This window comes from Schistocerca americana, chromosome 8, assembly GCF_021461395.2.
Source record: "Schistocerca americana isolate TAMUIC-IGC-003095 chromosome 8, iqSchAmer2.1, whole genome shotgun sequence".
NCBI classification, from domain to species: domain Eukaryota; kingdom Metazoa; phylum Arthropoda; class Insecta; order Orthoptera; family Acrididae; genus Schistocerca; species Schistocerca americana.
Window position 1 is genome coordinate 295,976,738 of NC_060126.1, and position 17,669 is coordinate 295,994,406.

Below are 17,669 nucleotides of genomic sequence, written 5' to 3' on the forward strand. Positions count from 1 at the left end.
GTAAACTACTAAACAGGAGATAGTAACAAACTGGTTGACGACGAACCGTTATATCAGAGGCTAAATTCTATCTGCGGGGTAATGATTTGAAATTAAACACAGCACTGAACCCATGAGAGGGCGGTCGAGGTGACAAAGCAAAGGTGGTTGCAATGTCTTCTTACCTCAAGGCGATTCAGATGGTTGCTTTCAGCATCCAGCAAGCTGAAACAATGCACAGAGCAGTTGTTTTCTCACATTAATATGATCGCAATCCACCGCCGGTGCCATTGCGCGTCTCTGGCCAGGATAATAAACAGCAAAACTGTAACTGGACTCTATGCGGTAGATGCTTAGTAGCCGAATATGACATTTGCTGGGACCTTTCGAACGCATCACTAACTACGACCGCTGATTTTCGAAGAGTAAGTGTCGTTGACATGGCCTAGGAAATCGGAATGAGTGCACCTCGGTGAAGCCAATATTACACGACACACCCATCGTATACAAGTCAGCACCAGCGCCACAAGCGCACAAGTCTGGAACTGCAAACTTTTTCTTTAGCTATGTTACGCGATACACCTAACATCCTAGCACATCAGTGGTACATATTTGGAAGGACAGGTTTTTTTACGTCGGTTAACTCGCTGAGTGTGAAAGTTGCCACTTTTATGTAGCTGGTATCCACTCGTATCGACACTTCTGATGGACATAGTTTCGTATTTTTAAGCAGTTATTGTTTACATTCTGCACCTATAATGAAGTTACGTTATTATTATACAGAATTATCGCCAAAAGTTTTCGTTTTACGTCATGCTGATGCAAGAAAATGATTATCTATGTTTATATTTTTCACAGAATTTTAGATACTGAGGATGCAATTATCTACGCAACAATTGCCGTGACAGTGTCCGCCTTAGTCTTTAGGAGAAGGGCGGGAAAACGAAGTAACGATAGCACTAGCAAGTCGGTTCGACCCTGGCTGGGCAGAAGGGACGAAGGCAGGGACATATACTCCCTGTTAATCAAGGGGCTGAGGCCCGAAGATGCATAGGAATATAGGAAGTTCGTCAGAATGGACGTTAATTTGGTTTGTGGGGCGCTCAAGTGCGTGGTTATCAGCGCAAAATGGGTGTTCCTTGTCGGCCGTAGCTAACGGGAACCGCACTGATGACACAGTATTGAGGGAAGCTATATCACAATAGTGCAACAGCAAAGATACAGACTGGCTTTTACAGTCATGACTGGTCGCGGCTGGCACAACTGATCTAAGTTTTGTTTCTATCCTCTCAACTTCTTTCTAGCACACTGAAATAACACAAATGATGCAATCAAATAAATCACACGCGTTATTTTTCCCAGTTAAAGTGATACGAACACATATAGAAACTAAAACTATATGCACATTAAATTAAAATATAATTTTAGAATTAAACATTTGTAGACGTACCTTATTACGGTACACCGTATCTATAGCACCGTACAGATCTTTTTCCTTGCTGTATGCCTCAATAAGCACGCTTGTACTTTCTTTGTTTCATATCATTTCTACACAAAGAAGCTATGGTTAGACATACTTTTCTCAACAGCAATACAAAAAAAGAATTTTCATTTGTTTTATTACCATATTTTACTCATTGACATTTTTTTAATATCTCTCGCAATAGCTAAAAGAGTCCTTAAGAGCTGACTTATTTCCCGTCTACTGACCACGCGTGAAAACAATAACAAGCAGAAGGCCCGCTCGAAATGCTGCGCTCTGCACATACTGACGTACAGTTCTACTGTGCACGAGCGGATTCTCGGCGAAATAGAACGGTTCCTATTTCTCCACGACGTATAAACAGTCTGCTGAAATCGCAGCTTCACCCTTTCTGCCGCTAGTTGGCAGGCCGTGTACATCTGACTTGTGTGTCGTGGAATACCGGCTTAAGCTTCCGACGTCAAAAGATGTGTTTCCTACCAACTGCTGAGATGGGCAGTGATCAAATTCCGTCTGCTCCGATATAGAAAGCGAATAAAACCTGATTTGATGCCTACAGGATTCAGGGCGGATGTCTTCCATGCCAAGGCGCCTCTTTGAAGAAGAAGGAGCCGTTCAAATTTTTAGTGGACTCTAACGGTCGTCGCCATTTTCATGAAAACAGTACCTCCTTTCCTGTAGATCGTAACGCCGATCAGATTCTTGGATCCTGCTCTCCAGTACTCAAAACATTTGACTATCGTTGTCTCCTTTCCCTTCAATTCTTCTTAAAAGGGTTAATTTGCATATTAAGCATTGCTAAAACCGAAATAAAGTTTTTATCATAATCTGAAGTGCACCAGCATGTTAGTTGCAAAGAATGGATCCATATTCCGTTGAAATAACGTATCTTTGAATAAAACTGGGTTCTCTGGCTTTCTTAATTGGTCTTAGTAACGTCACCGTTGTGCACATTGTTTGTTTTGTAGTTTGATTGACATTAGAGGTAAACGGAACCTCACAGAGCGGAATTAAGCGTCACCGTCAGATGGTGATTTGTTCACTCTAGACGGAATATCGGCATAACGTTTAGTCAGTGCACACAGTCCTCAACACGCAGTATGAGGTTATGACTGACCATAGGAAAGATAAATATACTGAACGTCTCCCAGTAATTACTAAAAACACGCATTCAGAATGTTATTAAAATTAAACTGAAATCAATGTAAGAATAAACACTAATCATAAAAATAAAACTAGACAGAAACACTAAAGAACGAACCACTCGTCAAGAATTATTTTATAAACAAAGAAGGAACCTAGAAAATCATTATAAATAAGTATTTTAGCATTAAGAAAAACCAAAAGAACTAAAAAATCATTAACATGAGGCTCAGTTACAGAAAGTAAACTAAGGCAGGTGACAATCGCAGATTTCGTTGTTCTCTATATGGAGTCCAACCACCCTTTGAACGTTACAACCTGCGCTTCACCATAATAGTTATTTCCCGGCGCTGCCAAATAATACAGTAGACAACAGAAATGCGTACCGAACACAAACTTTCTGCCAAAAGGTAAAAACCTTTAAGTAGGGGAAATGACGTAAGATAAAACTCTTCACTCTAAAGCTTCGTAATGAGCATGAATCCATGGGACAAGCGTGATTGAAGGAAAATGAGGTTGGGGTTGAATGCTGAAGCTAAAGCCTCTATCCCTACTAAGCCGGCTGCTGTGGCCGAGAGGTTCTAGGCGCTTCAATCCTGCCTCGGGCATGGATGTGTGCGATGTGCTTAGGTTAGTTAGGTTTAAGTAGTTCTAAGTCTAGGAGATTGATGACCCCAGATGTTAAGTCCCATAGTGCTTAGAGCCATTTGAACTATTTTCTATCCCTACTTATAAAATTACCAGCCTCTGTTACACGTACTGCCTTCTCTATTACACTGTCCCATACGTTCGTTCCTGCCCCACCATGCTGGTATCATGTATATCGTTTTATGGTCACAGGTGAGGTAATGTCCGGTGGCAGCTGATTAGTTGCCTATCTGTAATACGTGTAAGATTTCCGTTTCTTGCGTCTTCGTTCCATAGTTCTTCTAGTCTCGCCAACAGACATTCTGTTCTCAGAGTAGTACATGGACACAACATAGTAGACGTCGCACGACTGAACTCAACACCATTTTCCGGAAGTTTGGCATAAGACTGCGTCGAAAACCATACGGGACCTGTATTTATCCATTCTGTGAAGACTGGAAACAGTTTTAAATGTCAACGGTTTTCCTACACCGTATTTGGTCTGGTAATGTGTTGTGTTTTTGTGGTTCCATATTTTTGTACACAACGTAATAATCAGTTTTACTACATATGTCACCATTTGGTAATGTAGCCGGTCGTTACTGAGCGTCAGTGAGAGGCGGGAGCAAAGGTCATTATTTTGTCAGTTAGGGCGGGAGGAAATGCAACACATTGTTGGCGGTGGATTGGGTTCCTTCCTTGTGTGAGTGAAACATTGGTGGTTCCACTATCAGTCATTTATTGACACATGAGACCCTTTAAGCAAACAGATTAATACAGTGTGTCTTCACTCAATCAATTCCTCGCGGCAGCGGTGCGGCGCGAGATTGTGCGTACAGATTCCAATGACTGCTGATAACGGCGACGCTCATGTTGCAACGGAGCGCCAGACGACATATTCTTCCATACAAAACCCTACCCGTGAACCACTGCGGCGGCGGCGCGATCTTCTCCTTGTGAATTCGCTCGTTGCTTTATTGACAAGTGGCTATGGCGTGGTGCGGAGTGCTTCGTCCCGTAATCGAATCAGCGACCCTCAGGTTCGGCGTCTTCTGGAGGTGTTCATCAACCTCTAGGTTCACAGGTGACCCATTTGGTGAGGCCGCACTCCCTTCGTCCTCACCAGTCACATGGTTAAGTACCACACGAATTTCTTTCTGGTAACATCAGCGATGGCATCTTCTGCGTTGAGCTATTGGCGCGGTCCGAGAGGCTACCATAGCGGGCAAAATTGTAGGAGAAAACTCAATTTGGAATATATCCGAGAAATTACTGATGACTTCGGATAAAACTGGCTTCTGAAATGAGAAAGGCGGCAGTGGAGAGACATTTGTCACTGGCCACGGCAGACTATCAGAAGACTGAAGATCCAAAAGAATCATTCATCAGCCACCTAGCAATTAATATTCTGGAATGCAATATTACTTTTTTTATTTCAGAAAAAAGCATTGTTAAAGACCACAGGAAAACGTGTATCGAAGAGTTCTCAAAATTTGGTATCGGACAATTCAGTAACTTCGAGTGGTGTCAGTTATACATCAGACTACGGCATGAATCCGTAATGCCTGTTACGATAGTTAAGTACGTGTGAGCTTGGCCGATACCTCCAGGGGTCAGTACTCGTGATGTGTGCCGGCCCGTGTGAGCAGCTGCTCGGCTTTCCGCAGGTCCAGCCTGTCGCCCCCGACGACGGCGGACGACTCGCGGCTGCACTCTGGCCCCTCCTCTGAGGAGGACTCTGCGGCTCCTCGCAGAGTCGCCGCCGGCAGCTCCATCCTCACACGGCTCGCCTCGCTCAAGCACGCTGGTCGGCAGGTAAGCTGCGCAACCGCCGTCTGCCTCGTGGTCTGCCGAAGTCATCTGTCAATAACCAATTACACTCTGATACAATAAAGTACATAGGCTATTTTCGTATTAGTTTTCTCCTCAGCTACCTTTATTGTTTACGTTATCTGCAATGGATTTCGAAGACTTTCATTACTTTCTCTTGACGTGCTTCGGTATCTTCTAATGTGGGAGATGTCTCATTCGTCGATGAGCCAAAACATTATGATCTGTTCAATAGTGGGCTGGTCGATCTTTGGACTGTAATACAGCAGCGATTCAAAGTGACGTGGATGTGACAAGTCCTTGGTAGGTCCCTACAGCTATGTGGCACAAGATGTTAACGCACAGGTGACGCATTTACCGTAAATGTAAAAAATGATCGTATGGCATCGTTGGCCGGGAGGCCCCATTTTGGGAAGTTCGGCCGCCGTATTGGAAGTCCTTTTTAGGTGACCACACGTCGGCGACTTGCGAGTCAATGATGATGAAAATGATGATGTGAACTGAAATGGCGCCCGATAGTCTCCCAGAGGTGTTCCAAATCTGACTAATTTGTTGGCCGAAACAACAACGTCAGAGCACTATCATGCTCGTCAAACCACACTCACATGATTCTAGCCTTGCGGTAGGGACGTTTATTCTCCAGGAAAATGCCATTGTGGTCGGTGAAGATGAAAGGAAGTAGCGGTTCCACAATAATACTGACGTAACAGCAAACTTGAAACGTCTCTTTGAAAAATCAAGAGTGACAATGCTGGTAAACCTCTTAAGTTATTTGATTTTCAAACAGCTGAACAAAACTGAACCTACTCAGACATTTCTCTCTTTACCTATTCTGATCAACAGTAAACTGACAAACAACATTTTTAGCGCAACGCTTCCTGACTTTCAATAATTCCAACAAAAGAATGGCCCTGACTAACAATAACCTATACCTTTCATGAATCACTTACCTCACAAAAATCTTCGTTACTCGAACTACTGCAATACAGCGTGCGTTTTTCTGACGGATACACGTCCAGATCGTCCACTCTCAAAATTCTGCCATCTCTCTCCCCACATCCACCACTGCTGGCGGTTCAGCTCCAACTGCGCAACGCTACGCGTTGTTCACATCCAACTGCCCAACGCTACAATAGCCAAAAATACCAACAATGCAAACCAGCCACAGACTGCATAGAGCACAGTCAGTGATTTTCATACAGAGCGCTACGTGGCGTTACCAACATAAAAACCTAAACAGCCTACTTACAAACTTTGCCAATAAGGTTGGTTGGTTGGTTTGGGGAAGGAGACCAGACAGCGAGGTCATCGGTCTCATCGGATTAGGGAAGGACGGGGAAGGAAGTCGGCCGTGCCCTTTGAAAGGAACCATCCCGGCATTTGCCTGGAGCGATTTAGGGAAATCACGGAAAACCTAAATCAGGATGGTCGGACGCGGGATTGAACCGTCGTCCTCCCGAATGCGAGTCCAGTGTCTAACCACTGCGCCACCTCGCTCGGTGCAAATAAGGCATCCGCAGCCGAAGGCACGCATTCATGAAAAATAAACCACATACAGTTCTTGTATGATCCTGTAATAGTACTGTAGGTCATACAACGCTAGAGTTGCATCTTCAGGCACATCTAAATAAAGAAGAATAGCACTCTGGGAATTAAAAAGTTTAAAAGAATTTTTAGAAATGTCACTAATCTAGCGAGAAGATAGTATAACGTGAATGTATGTCCGAAGGAACTTGCATCGTAATTCGGAATAGCACAGGCACTGCAATATCATACTTATCTGGCGACATCAGGCAATCCACTTTCAAGTAAAATGTCTCCCCTGTACAGAATATACATAATGGATGTACGAGTACAGGCTGTAGAAGACACATGGTTGACGACGTATGGAAGTTTGGGTCGGGTTGCGAGACGTGCACCGATAACCAAATGGTACACATTCGGCCTTTGGCTGTGGAACGGTGCCGTACGTCCCGGCCGCTCCGAGTCGCGTTTCCGGGTCTATTCTTCTTTACCGCTACGCCACGTTAGTGTTGTGTATCTTGCTAATGTTCTTGACAACCGATGGCTCTTTCTTATTGGAAAGCCAGGAACAATCTGCAGTTTGACGCAACATACTCTAGACCCAAGGCCCATGAAGTACAGAGATATTAATGAGACGTGATACGTGTTGGTCCGGAAGAGCTGCTGGGTATCCACTTGTCTATCGTCTCCAGCGTTATGTATCTTAAGCCCACTGTCGATAAGGCCTGAGACAAACTTCTCAGACGCTCGACGGGAGGTTACAGATTCTGCCACTCTGACGGAAATGTGGATGTGGTAACGCTTGAACGCACTAAACTGGGAATGCAAAATGTGCGCGTGTTGGAGCTAGCATTTGCATTTCCAGCAGATTTCGTCTCCCTTACTCTCCGACCTTACGGCACAGTCCTCGGCCAAACGGCCAAAAAATAGAAGACATTCGAAACTTACCCTGTTCTTAACGTGTGCGACAAGTCCGTACTGAAGAGCACCGCCATATACCTTCGTATCCGGAACCAACAAAAGGAGAGAACACGGCACCTTTTATGCCGAAGAAATAGCACTGCTCTTCCAGCGAATGGTAAAGGTCCCGAGTTCGAGTCTCGGTCTGGCACACAGTTTTAATCTGGCAGGAAGTTTCATGGATTTCTCTTGTCCGTCAATAACTATATTTACACTACATAGTTACATTTGTAGCAACTGTCTGTATCGCTTTGTATTATATTTTAAGAACCGTTTTTGCTTCACTGCAAAATTTATAAAGAAATGGAGTTACGAAGTTTTCATTGCATACTGTCGATACGTAATACATGCCCATGTCCTTTAATCAGATCCGTTCAAGTCTTACGACTGCCGATAAAAGCCGAACTGATTCCAATATTCGACGGTGCATCCGTGTATGCCAGCAATAACAATAATTGTGTGCTTAAAAGTCAAGGGAAAGCGTTAATATTATGATTATCGTCTACTTTTGCGTTACATTCAATCGATAATCTTCTTCTTTTGCTACTGCCTTTATCCAGCATTGGGCGCAGGTTCGACAGGGTTAAGTACCGATTTGGCATAGTTAAGTTAAGGGGTGGCCGGATGCCCTTCCTGCCGCCACCCCGTATCCCCCGGGACGGAATCAGTGTACCCCCGCTGTCTGCGTCTAGTGTAAATCGTGAAATAGTGCGAATGTGTTTCAAATGTCGGCGAGTCGTGTAACTCAGGCGGGACGTGGGGACCAGCCCGGTATTCATCTAGTAGGATGTGGGAAACCGCACACCGGCCGCCGTCGTTAATCCGCCGGGCGGATTCGATCCGGGGCCGGCGCACCTACCCGAGTCTAGGAAGCAGCGCGTTTGCGCTCTGGGCTATCCTTGCGGGTACATGCAATCCATAGTATTATTATTTAAGTTATTATTACTGCCTATTCGAGACACAGTGACGCTATCAATATTGGCTGGAATGCACCATGGAGACGGGAGATGTATGATATCTACAAGAGCTACAGATCTTGACATGGTGATCTTCCTGGTTTGTCACGGAATTACATTTGCATTTTATTTCCCCTGCAACAGCAACATCGCTTTTGTAGAGCAACGGTTCTGAAAGCGTCCACTGAGTCCTGTGGCTCCACAAGAAGGGCTCCGTGAAAATAATGTCAACCTAAAGAACAAAGCACATAAAGTTTTGCAACACGCCGAGAAAAACAAGTCTTATAAATATCACATCAGCGTTGGTTTTATATCAAACAGAAGAATTTAGCTTGTACGAGTAGGTATGTGGCGACTCATACTCGCCCCTACACACGCTCGCAGCGACCGTGCTGATGCTTCCTCTGTCTCTCTCTCCCTCTCTCTCTCTCTCTCTCTCTCTCTCTCTCTGTCTGCCTCATCTACAAGCACAGCGAACATTCCACTACGCTCTGTCCATCCCTTTCTCATCCACAAACACTTCTAACTGCCTCGAAGGACTTCGTCGCTTTGCTATCTGCGCTTCACTGCCTGAGGTTATATAAACCCGCACAGCGCAGCACAGAGTATTCGGGTTTCCGATTGCATCGTGCAGTCCATTTCAGTACGGCGAATGCGCGCACCATTCTCCGAGCACAGTATATTCGATTAGTGGATGTTATTGACTATCATTATAAAATTTTCTATCTTATTCTATTCTTGCCGTATCGTTAAATTAAACTGTTGATTCTAAGAGAAGGTACTGAGTGGTGCCTTAAAGATGCTGCAACAAAATCTTTTGTCGAAAGTTCAAAGGTGGTTCCCCTGGAAGAGGCATCAAATGGTTCAAATGGCTCTGAGCACTATGGGACTTGACATCTGAGGTCATGTGTAGCACTAAAAGTGAAGTGCGGAAAATTTTGTGTTACGGTATGAGATTGGTTTTCGTGTTTTGGGTGTTGTTGCCTTATTCCGCTTAACAAAACGCTTAATGCGGAAGGATATCAACACAGTTCATAGCATTGTATACTGTATAGAATGAAGGAACAGTTCGAAGACGATGGTTAATTGCATCTGCAGGACAGGGCACCCTGCCATAAAGCAGAACCTCTGAGGACAATAGTATTTCGGAAATCGACTGACTTGTCCAGAGTCCCGACCAGAACACAATAGATTACTTTCCGGAAGAGTCAGAACATCTGTTTCACTCCAGATTCCAGCGTTCAACAACACTACCTTCTCTGGTTTCGGCTCTTCAGGGAGAATAGGTTGTCAGTCCCCCCAGACATTCAGATACCTTTATATGAATGAGTGCGTGGTCTCTGTTCTTTCGCACGTATAAGAAAAAAACAAACATTACACATTCTTTTAATTGCATCGCCTCGATGGGCAACGAATAAACTACCTTCAGTGGGAAAGCACTGTTACATCCGACCTCCTGCGGGAATCTCAAAGTAGTTAGCACGGAGTACATGAATAGCGACAGCGGATAGCTGGCTCTTGGTGGGAATGTGGGTCGGCCGACAGGCGTGCAGAGATAGTACGAGCAGTTGCGATAAAATTGTGTCCAGGCGGCGCAATGGTTAAAGCAAATGCCTAGAAAGTTTCCTTCAGGAAGTCTCTTGAGACCCCTAAAGAAAAACAAAACCAGTATCTTATTAAACTGATGGAGCCTAAATCGGCTTGCGCTTCCCTTTGTAATTCCTCGAATGTTTCCATACGTGGAGAGTATTGTTTAGAGTTCAGTTACACATATAAAGACCGTTCTTCCCTTTCAAGTTCCACCGGTCTGGCGAACAAGGTAGTTTGCGACTTCTGACAAAAATTGCTTGAAGGCAACCGGTGGAACATAAATAGCAGGCCGGCTGGTGTGACCGAGCGATTCTAGGCGCTTCAGTCTGTAACCGCGCGACCGCTTCAGTCGCAGGTTCGAATGCTGCCTCGGGCATGGGTGTGTGTGATGTCTTTAGGTTAGTTAGGTTTAAGTAGTTCTTAGTTCTAGGGGACTGATGACCTCAGATGTTAAGTCTCACAGTGCTCAGAGCCATTGGAACCTTTTGAACCATAAATGGCAACATTACAAGTGGAACATTATCTGGAGGAATATCTTCACTGACATCCCGCCTAGTGCTGTCAGATGCACCTGGTACATGGAGGCCAATGATAGAATACCTACTAATAACAATCTCCACATCTCCTACCTGTACTACCTGTGGATTTGTGGACACTTTGATTCGCCGACTCACCTGTGGGACTGCTAAACAAATTACTGATCCTTTATCCAGGAGACTGGCAATCACCGATCGCTCCATCGAAAGACACATTGGAAGGACAGAACTTCTGTGGCCACAGAGGTTGCGCTACTCCCGAACAAAATACAACGCTGCGATCTGGATGCTAAGCCACACCATTGGTTACATCATTCAAAATCGGACAGCGAGTTTCGTGGACTACTGCTATTGTATTGAATATGAACATTTTAAAATCAAATATATAAGAAACTATCAGCTTCGATTGCAGTAATGAAACCAATCTTTACCTAGGTTTCAGCCCAAATAATTGAGCCTTCTTCAGAAGATATAACTGAATCTTTAATTTGTCTAAGAGGGTATGGTCTAGAAATAAAACTAAAACAGCCTAATTTCTAGACCATGTCCTCTTAGACAAATTATAGATTCAGGTATATCTTCTGAAAAAGACTCAATTATTTGGGCTGTAACCTACGTAAAGGTTGGTTTCATTACCGAAATGGAGGCTGATAGTTTCTTATATATTTGATTATCACGATTTCTGACTTTGCTGCAATGTTGAAAGTACAAAAATCAAACCTGACCTGTACTACCCTTCGAAGTACGGGAATATTTGAGACACCATTACAGCAAAATCTTGAACTAAGTACTGAGAATAAAAGAATTTAAAGTAAGCTCCGAGCGAACAGACATCGAGAAGACGTTCCTTCATTTCATAGAGTAGTCTATGGTTTTAGCTATTTCATATATTCATTGAGAATATTTGCTTTATCATTATAGCTGAAACTTTTTACAGAAGAAGAAGGCGTTTAAGTTTATCACTAAAGGAAGACATTATCCTTTATTTCAAGAAGTGATCATTTATTACTTATTTCAAGTCTTCTGTTGCAGAAAAAACTTAAAAAAAACGAAAAATTGAAAGAATAAAAAAGAAAATGAGAAAAGGAAGGAAACTGCCTAAGGCGCCACGTCTAAGCTCTGATTTTCGAAAGGAACTGTGAGTTCGAATCCCACATTTAAAAAAAGTGGCAGAACACTGTAAAAAAGAAAAAGAAAAGAAAAAAACCAAAGAAAACAGGAAAAGGAAGCAGGAGATCCTGGGTTCGAATCCCGGTAACGTCCCGATGCAATTGACATATATCTTTCCTTTTTCCACTCTCCGCTTTCAATTTACGTAATTCAGATGTCTCCCCAGCAGAGCTCAAGCCGTCATAAAGGCGAAAGGTGGAGACAGACCATGCTGATGTGCAGTAATAAGCGTCAAGGTACTTTTGATCAATAGAGTATGTGCGACACGATACGGAGGAGCACGTGCATAGAGATTTAGGCCGTGCTAATAATAATGTTTTCGATGTTGTAGCTCTTGTTGCTTTCGGTGCTTGCCAAGAAAAAATCTTTCCATATAAGACATGCTGTTACGTCCCAACCAGCTTGGAAAATCGCTACAGGCTCGGAAATGAACCGCGATACACCACGTACAATCGATAGTACTACCTTTCTTTTATCCATTTCAGTTTCTATTATCTCCCGCTAGAGGCGCTACATCTACAACTATTCGAAATTAATTCGTATATTGTCCGATAGAGGCGTCACCACAGACCTTGTTTATCATTATCCTTCCATCCGGACCGGTACTGAAACTTAGCGCACAAAGCGTATCCGCACAAACGCACACCCCTGCAGACGCCTACGCACGAGTACACCGTTGCTACCGGATGCGCAGCCCAGCGCGGCGTCGTCGACGGCGTCGAGCGACCGGCACAGCGACGCGGAGGCGGTCCCGTGCGGGCCGTGCTCGCCCACGGAGGCGCTGTCGCCGCCCCCCTCCGCCACCAGCTCGGCGCCGTCGCGCGGCGGCTCACTACTGCTGCGCGACAAGCTCAAGACGCTGGTGCACGCGCCCGCGCACACGCCGCCGCACACGCCCCCACCGCCCCCGCAAGCGCAGCCGCCGCCCCCGACTGTGGTTCACGCTGCCACCGTTGCGGCCGCACCACCCGGTGAGTCTCTGCTGAACCAGCGCTACAGCTCCCGTAAGGGGAGTGTGTAAATGATTAATTTGTAATTCTCTGTAACAGGTAGAACAGTGAAATTTATCTATTAAAATTTTAGTTAAAATGGATCAGCAATGTTGACTGCGTTTTTAATGTTAAATTGTCTGTTAGACGCTAAAGATTAGGCTTCTTGTTTTGGATTGTGCAATACCAGACCTGCAAGCTGACAGGGTGCTTAACCGTAACTGTCGGTGACAAAATTCACCTGCGAGAATGGATAGAGGAATCTAAATGCGAGAAATGGAAAAAAATCGTAAACTATCTGAAACTTACTGTTCTCACAAAATCGGACAATGATCTTCGATGAAAAACTGATTGCTTTGAAACTAAAGTTGGTCCCTGTGAAATTTAGTTAAAGAAAGAATCTGTTTTCCACACTATTTCGCTTATGTGGGTCGCCCTGAATAACGCCGTGCAAATTGCTTTCGTAGCTACAGCCCGTCTCAGTAACAGAACTGTAAAATCAAACTACTGACGTAGGCAAAGGTGCAATGCGGTCTCTAGAAATATTGCTGTCATTCTTGGTTCATAATTTTTGAAAATGTTTTAAACTAAACCGAAAATTAAATGACTTGTGTTGTGGACATTGACTTTGGGATAAATGAACACAATAGCAGTTACATATCATTTTACTTAAGAACATTCAGATAACGAAACTTCAGTAACAGTTCAGGTTTCTCTGAAATCACGTAACTATAATCCAAGAATTACAAAAATTAAATTTCCCTTGAACAAAATTCCAAAATCTAATCTTAAATCCATTTCTCTCACAATGATCGATAAACCCTAACAAAAAATGAAAACCAAAAATATTCCTCATCTGGATGTCTGACGAACCCAGAATGCTGCATTATCAAACCGCTATCGCAAATAAAATAAATTTAATCATTACCTCTAATCCATTCTTCCCATAGAGTATAATTTTACCAATGTAAAAACCAGTTATTTTTCTCTCCACTTTAAATCTTCCATTAATCCGTAATTTTTTTTGAGTCATCTGTCTTCTGTCTGGTTTGATGCGGCCCGCCAGGAATTCCTCTACTGTGCCAACCTCTTCATCTCAGCACTTGCAACCTACGTCCTCAATTATCTGCTGCCCTACAAACTGGCCTCTTTTTCCGGGACCTTGGAGTAGAAACAGGTCTTTCTCTCCTCTGTATTTTCCCAGGTTTATTGGGATCGTGCCACCGACGCCTTGAAATCAAGGGGGCAGATGTCAGTTCTTGCCTGTCTATACAGCAACCAAGAGTTCACAATAGCCACATAAGTGAAATGAAAACAGACATGCAGGTATCACCGCCTGTTTCGTCGATGATTTGGATATAATCCTAGACACTCGCCCATGATATATACACCTCCCTGAATGGTTGAGGTACTCTGATGATCTTGTTCTCCTTCTTGCTCCAGAGCTGAAATTATGATTTGGGCTGTGCAAAAGCACAGGTAGAAGCAATATGCACACATTTATTGTAAAACCATTTTATTATGGTTATGCCCTCTTTACACACGACAAATGCATAGTCCCCTCGTGCGCCCTTTCTCATGTCTTTCTCTGAAGGAAGTACTCACGGAGAACGTCGAAGCCGGTTTACTCGGGGTGTCCCAGTGCCCCAAATGACACTTTTTTTAGCTCCTGAAGTAGTGCGAGACTTGCAAATAAGTTGTCGAAAAATCCTTTGTGGTTCTTGTACTTCATACCATCACAAAGTCGTAGAATCACATCAGCACAAACTTCAAACTCACTGACTGGCTCCCTCCCACCAGATCCACATTGTAAATAATTACTATTAAAAACAGTCTTGATCACGATTTATTTAACAAGGTGTTGTGATTCTCCAACAGAAAGGGGTTCCTACTCAATGGTCTGAAGATGACCACAGTGGTGGTCGAAACCGGTCACCTTGTTAAATAAATCCTGATCAAGACTGTTTTTAATAGTAATTATTTACAAGACATTGATCACTGCTGTTCCCGTAATGCATTCAAAAGATCCACATTGGTATACTTCAAAACGGTAGTCATAACTAGAAGAACCAGTTCTCACCAAGACTTTCAGTCCCCATTTCTTCGTATTGTTAGCAGCATACTGTTTCATATTGCTATGACCCTTGAAAAGTGTGATCTGCTCATCAATACACTTATGCTATTCAGCCTCTGCAGCATGGAGAAAGTTCTTTTGGCAGACACTCCAGAAATGGACGGATTTTGTACAGACGATCTGTGTTGGTTTGATCCACTGCTGTATTATCCACAGAACGAAGAAAACGCAGTATGTTATCACATCAATTGACTGTTAAAGAGTTGGCTACTAAATTCATCCGTAGTCCTTCATCTGATGACCAGTATGATCGGGTTTGAGGGTATTTGATATATGTCATCACTATGTTCACACCTAGAACTGTTTTCACTTCAGCAACAGTCAGTCCAAGATTCAATTTGCCATACTGAAGAGCATACAGATTAGTTTGAAACAAAGTGTGTTCCAAAATTTCGTCACAAATTATTTCTGTGAACAAATCAATAGGACTCTCTCCAATTATATTTATTTTTTCCACACCTGTAAAGTTTGGTAGTGGAACAGAATTACTGTCCATCTGCTGCCATTTGTATTTTGAGAGCCATATTCTTTTCACTGATTAGGAACTTGCAGCATCACATGGAATTTCATTCTCACTGTCCGCAGAATCAAAACCATTGTCGTCAGAACTTGAACTTGTTTCTGCAATTACGTTTCTCGATGACTTCATCGTCAGTTTCGTCTGCTAGTGTGCACTCTGAATGACATAGCAACTCTTCGATTACTTCCTGTAATTCGAAATTTCGGGACTAATTATAGTACTTCATGTACCATAAATTATAAGATCTATGCTGAACTAAGAAACTATACTAAAAACTGTAAAATAAGAAACCAAATAAATGTTCCACTGTGCTGAGTTACTACGTCACGTAGTAGGACAGCACACGACCAATGCCATTATCGCATGATGCACAGTGCGGTGGATAGATACCTTTTCCTTCATAGTGATCGTAAAAATATGTTTTGGCGATCTTTGATTATTTAGAAATGGAGCAGTATCAGTCTAGATTCATTAAGAATTTTCTTACCCTGCATCTTGAATGCCCATAGAAGTCTTTCGCTGAAATACTACACGCTGGTACACGGCCACGCTTCGAAGACGCCATCTTGTCACTTGTGTTGTATTTACGCAAACAAACGCTCTAATAGTTCCGCTACCACCCTAAAGATGGTAGCACCAGGTGGACAGCATCCACTGGAGTGGAGTGCACGCATTGGAGACTTCAAAATACAGTCACAGTGAAGGTAAAAGTTACCAATAACAGCCGTCCACTGCAGTGGACACAATGCACCACAGGGGACAACTTCAACTACTTTGTGGCAATCAGCCTGATGCTAAGTTTCTCGCCGTTCTTGGCTCTGAGCACTATGCGACTTAACTTCTGAGGTCATCAGTCGCTTAGAACTTAGAACTAATTAAACCTGACTAACCTAAGGACATCACACACATCCATGCCCGAGGCAGGATTCGAACCTGCGACCGTAGCGGTCGCTCGGCTCCAGACTGTAGCGCCTAGAACCGCACGGCCACTCCGGCCGGCTCGCCGTTCTCATTTCTGCTATTTCCTTTTGCTTTCCGGCAGGGTCAGGGATTTTCATCTGCCTCGAGATGACTGGGTGTTTGTGTTGTCCTCATCATTTCATCATCATTCACAAAAGTGTCGAGATTAGACTGAGCAAAGGTTCGAAATTTGAACAGGCGCTGATAACTGCGCAGTTTGGCGCCCGACAAACCAAACATCACCATCCTCATCATTCTCTTTACTTTCTTCTTCAATTTACTGTCAGTCCATATTCTGTACTCATTAGATTGGTCATCCCATTCAGCAGATCATGTAATTCTTCTTCACTTTCACTCAGGATAACGGTGTCATCAGTGAATCTTATCACTGATATCCTTTCGCCTTGAATTTTATTCCACTCCTGGACCTTTCTTTTATTTCCATCATTGCTTCTTCGACGTACAGATTGAAGAGTAGGGGGGAAAGACTACATCCTTTTCCTCGTCCAGCCGGCCGCTGTGACCGAGCGGTTCTGGGCGCTCCAATCCGGAACCGCGCGACTGCTATGGTCGCAAGTTCGAATCCTGCCTCGGGCATAGATGTATGTGATGTCCTTAGGTTAGTTAGGTTTAGGTAGTTCTAAGTTCTAGGGGACTGATGACATCAGATGTTAAGTCCGAAAGTGCTCAGAGCCATTTGAATTTTTTGTCCTACACCCTTTTTATTGAGAGCTCTTCATTCTTGGTCGTCCACCCTTATTATTCCCTCTTGGCTCTTGTACATATTGTATGAGGGTTGACCAGAAAGTAATGCACCACAAATTTTTTCTTCAACAGTTCTTTATTGAACGTAATGACAATTACACACACGAAAATATCGTGTTTTATCTACCACACCCTATTTTTTCACGTACTCTCTATCCCGTTCCTTGATCCGCAGCTCGTGATCTAGTGGCTAGCGTTGCTGTCTCTGGATCACAGGATCCTGGGTTCGAGTCCCGACCGGTTTGAGGATTTTCCTTGCCCAGGGACTGGGTGTTTGTGTTGTCCTCATCATTTCATCATCATTCGTGGATTGTGTAAAGATTGGGACTTTGTACGAGTGCTGATAATCTTAGAGTTGAGTGCCCCACAAACCAAACATCATCATCATCATCCCATTCTATGGCCCTCCTCCAGCCCGAAACAAGTAAGTGTATGCCCTGTCAGCACCAATCCTTGTTCTGGTGGCGGAGCTAGTGCTTCACTGTGTGAATCACCTCCTCATT